This window comes from Puntigrus tetrazona, chromosome 20 (genome assembly GCF_018831695.1).
Source record: "Puntigrus tetrazona isolate hp1 chromosome 20, ASM1883169v1, whole genome shotgun sequence".
Lineage (NCBI taxonomy): Eukaryota > Metazoa > Chordata > Actinopteri > Cypriniformes > Cyprinidae > Puntigrus > Puntigrus tetrazona.
In genome coordinates this window covers 15,579,987-15,584,439 of record NC_056718.1, presented here as the reverse complement: position 1 = coordinate 15,584,439, position 4,453 = coordinate 15,579,987, and the positions used below count along the sequence as shown (strand labels likewise).

Sequence of the window (4,453 nt, the reverse complement as noted above, 5' to 3'; positions counted from 1 at the left end):
CATGCTGGCGCCCTCGGACTCCGCAGCGGAGCTTCGGCGTGGGAGCTCGCGGGGGCGTTGTGCGACCCTGGCGTGCTCCTCTTCCTCGTAGTCGTCCTCCTCGTCGTCGTCGTCGTCGTCCGTCATCTTCGTCGTCAGTGGATTCCTTTTGATGAGACTTGGGTCACTTTTAAGTTTTGTGAAAACATGAGTTAGAACCGCAGTCTTGCGAAGAACGACTCTGGCAGTAATGTTTCCCAGTTTGCTCGGCGGAGTTCAGCTGCTTCTTCCTTGCAGCTTTGGACACTTTTGCCGATCTTCTCCGCGACTGCTGCGCGCGGACTCCAGAAGAAGGCATGTCGAGCTTTGGTTTTTCTTCGGTCTGTATTTTGTAGTCTGGGTAGTCAGCCGTGTGTTGGAGCCAGAGCCACTCGGCTTCGCGGGTAAGAGGAATCTTTTCGCTGTCCTTCCAGCATTTCCACCGCTTCCCCAGTCTTTTGGAGATCTCGGCATTGTGCATGTCGGTGACTGTCCATGATTTTCTCCTCTCGATCTTGGACCACACCATAAAGGCATTCGCATGGGTCGTTAATGTGGCCGGTGACTGTCTTACGCCAGTCCGGTTTCAGTGGCACCGGGCTGCGCCATCCAGTTCGTTCTCCTCGGTGTCTGGTCTCTCGCGACATGCTGCTCTCCGTCTCTTTGTGCTCCGTCTGTTGCACATGGTCAAAGATACTTTTCCTCCGCCAGTAGACTCATAGCTGCTGCGCTCTCAAGACAAACCTCTTTTCAAAGTTACCGACTGCCTTCTTAACTAGTTCCTGGGTTTCTCATATCGATTGCGTCACGAATAATTATCCAATGGCGTGCCGCGGCACCATACAAGCCTAAGAATTAACCCTTCGCGTCCAACCAGATAACGCCTGGGCAGTGATTTAAATGGTGCCTTCGCAACCAAAAGCGCTTTGCCTTTTAGGACAACAGACAGCCATGTACGCATATTTACTAAATCTAAACAAATTCAAACCAACCGTATAATTAACAGAAACAAATAGGAGTGAGAAACAATGCTCAGTTCAAATTGAGTTATGAGATAAAAAAATAAACGACATTTATAAAATATTTTATAAGTGAACTAAATACTCCACTGTAATGTTTTGTCATTTTTTGCTTTCACACATGCAAGTTGTGATATATAATGATACATCTATTTGCTGTCAAAAACTAATAATCAGATGAAGGCATCTTACTAGAATGCATGCTATGCAGACACTGGATTAGGACATGTGTCTTGTTGCCACCCTGCCTCCGTACACAGCCCTGGGTGCATTCGTGTGCACGCCTGTGAGGAGAAAGTTTGCCATCCCGTGTGCAGAGACAGGCATATTGAATGAACACTGGGGTCGTTCGTTCAGTGCGACACACCAGGAGACAGAGATAAAGTGAGAGGATAAACATTTGGTATATCTATATTTAAAGATCAGAACTCACGTCAACATCATACTCCAACCACTTAGCATTACTTATACAAATACCTGTTAATAATTATAACCAGAGCAACTGAGATAGAACGGTAATAATAACCTGAAACCTAAATCAGGTTTTTAAGATGACAAATTTCCACACGAAAATAAATTCTGAATCACGAATAAGACTTTGAGGAAAAGTACTAAATTCTGTTTATTTTATTCTTTTCAAAGCTATAAACAAAAATGGTCCTCCCCCTCGATTAAAAGATTTTCCTCCCCAATTTGCACTGCATTTGAATAAGCGCTAAGAAGAAGAATATGCTTGAGCACTTGCACACTTCTCATCCATCCGCATACGGACTTTATTCAGTAGATTCACATTTTGACAATGCGATGTCAGATGCCGGTGTTGATTATACCCTGTCCCACGCACTTTTTATTACGCCAAGGGAATGTGTGCAGGTTGTTCTCTCTGAAGCCTAGGCTACGACATGTAAGAGTAATGATGTTATATACATCCTCGGTCGTCCTTGACACTACATATATCACCTAGCATATTTCTCTGTACTGCCTGATGTGTCCAGACAGACAGACAGACAGGAGAGAAGTGCAAAGATTTGCTGTGTCAAGGAGGGTGAGAAAAGACTCTCACTCTCTCTCTCTCTCTCTCTCTCTCTCTCTCTCTCTCTCTCTCCTCTCTCTCTGCTATCTGTGAACCGCCTATACCACAGCTCTGGCTGACAGCCAGCTCCGTCTCTGATAAACCTCTCTGCCGTTCTCTGTCTTCTTGCCCCTAGGGGCAATCATTTTACCCCCTTTGAATCAGTCCTGCCCTGCCCCCACGCATCACTTTCTCCCCCACCTCAGACTCACGCAGTGACACATTAGAAATGCAGTGGTGAGGGTTTGCTCTGGGCAGTTTTGCACTGAGATATTGAGATACAACCTAAAATTAATTTTCTGGAGCAGCGTCTCACCACAGACCAGACCACCCCCTTCCCTCCCGTCACGTCTTCCCGCTGAGACTGACTGCTTCCGAAGGAGCTGTCTGCCACAAGCCACATGTCTTTCCAACTCTGAGCCATGGATCAATAATATTCTGCTGCCTTTTCAGCTACTTTGTATAGTCTAATTTAAAGCTAACAATGTCACCCCAAGACCTGGAGTACCAAAGAGACTGGCGATGCTGATGATGTCACGAAAAAAACAAAATAGGCTTGTTATCTACCTTCATCCCATCATGCGCCACAATAATTTTCACTTGATTTCTGAGATTTTCTTTAAAAAAGAGAAGAGAGAAAAAATCTGAGTTACTTATGGAGAAGTGAGATGAGGCCAGTCAGTTAGCATCAGATTTATTCAGTATACCCCTAAAAGACTGCATGTTAAAAATGCATGTGAACATGATTACAATTGTGAAAAATTGTTTGTTAACCTTTTCAATGCAGGGTATATCCAAATTTTACAACTTTATTTTACATGGCATCTGCAACACCATAAACATAATAAAACTAATAAAAATGACTAGAACAGCTTTATTGTTCAGAAGTTTTAACAGAGGAATTAATGCTGAGTGGTTTTTATAAAATGATAAACAGCAGCTCAAAGCTTTTAAATCCTCCAAAAGTAGCCTCATTCACTTCCATTTCAAGCTCCTTACTGTAACCTCAATTTTAGCCTTTTAGTAAAGAAAATGATGGAGGAAGTAGAATTGTTTTCTGTGATAATCAACGTTATACTAAAAATGGTGTCGGACTGAGTGCCAACCATGGATATTCCTTTAAAAGCTCCTTCAAGCCAGAACATGTTTCTTGCATTCTTACTTCACCCATTTCCCTTTTTATTTTATATGTTCACTTCCCTCCTGCTTTCAGAGCAGTGGTGCATTACTGATAAATTAGATAGAGGCTTGCACAGTGGTAAAATGGGCCTGAGCGGAGGGAAGTGTGAAGAAGATGATAGAGAGACAGAGAAGAGCCACCTTGCAGACAGGAATAAACCATCTCCTCCATGGCGTTTATCTTCCTTGGGCCAAAGACTGCACCTCCACCCGCTAGAGAAGTGCTACCAGGCAAAGAGGATCGACCAAAGCAGTCCTGACTAGAGAACTATCTGATATTGAGAATCTGCGAGGGCGTTATACCTTCTGAATGGCCCCTGGATGAGCTGGATTTCATACACCTTCAAGCTGCACACTGCAAAGGCACAAAGTCAGATTAAGAGTGATGACTGCAGGGTTGGAGGAACACTTGCAATGGGTGGAGTGCCACATTCACATAAATAAGGTTGTTAACAAGCCCTAGCATCCTGGCCATTGATTGGGAATGAGATGGCTAGCTTTAGAGATGTAGGGGCCGTAGCTTACTAGCGGCTGCCGTTAGATGTGTGAACTCTCAAAGCACCGTTGAGTGGGGCGTGGAGAGCAGGACCAAAGCGATTGTTTTGCAACACTTTTGCAGATGTATGCAAAGCTGTATGTAAGTTGGTTGGAAATATTTCTTTTAAAAATAATTTTTTAAAGGAAATAAATACTTTCCCCTATGAATCATTATGTGCAAACATGCCCAGAAAAAACTCTTTTAAATATTTGTAAATATTGACAAAAGATTTCTGTTAAAAATGCTGCTCTTTTGAACTTTCACTACTAGCAAAAAATATAGAAAAGCCATCAGAGTGTTTTTCTATTGTATTATTACTATCATATATATTAGTGCCGAGGACCCACAAATGGAAATTACTTTTAATTAATCCATGAATGTGATACATAATATTCTGGAATACTTTACTGTAAATGTAATATTAAATGCTTGATTGTATTGTTTTCATATGTAACCATAAATGTTCAATTAATCCTGCAGGCCCGGTTTGAATACCCTGGTTAAAAAATGATCTCTGTTTAGTTAGAAAACTAAAGCAGGTCTTTAATTTCAGCTGTTAACAAGATGTGGAAGTCAGAAGCAGAGCAGCACACCAAGAATGTTTATGAGAATGATACACACAGAAAT

General features: G+C 42.5%; 1 pseudogene; it reads right to left on the bottom strand.

The window, feature by feature from the left end:
* LOC122325491 overlaps window positions 1–2,533 on the bottom strand; it is a 2,677-nt pseudogene extending 144 nt beyond the window's left edge.
* Window positions 2,534–4,453: the final 1,920 nt, after the last annotated feature.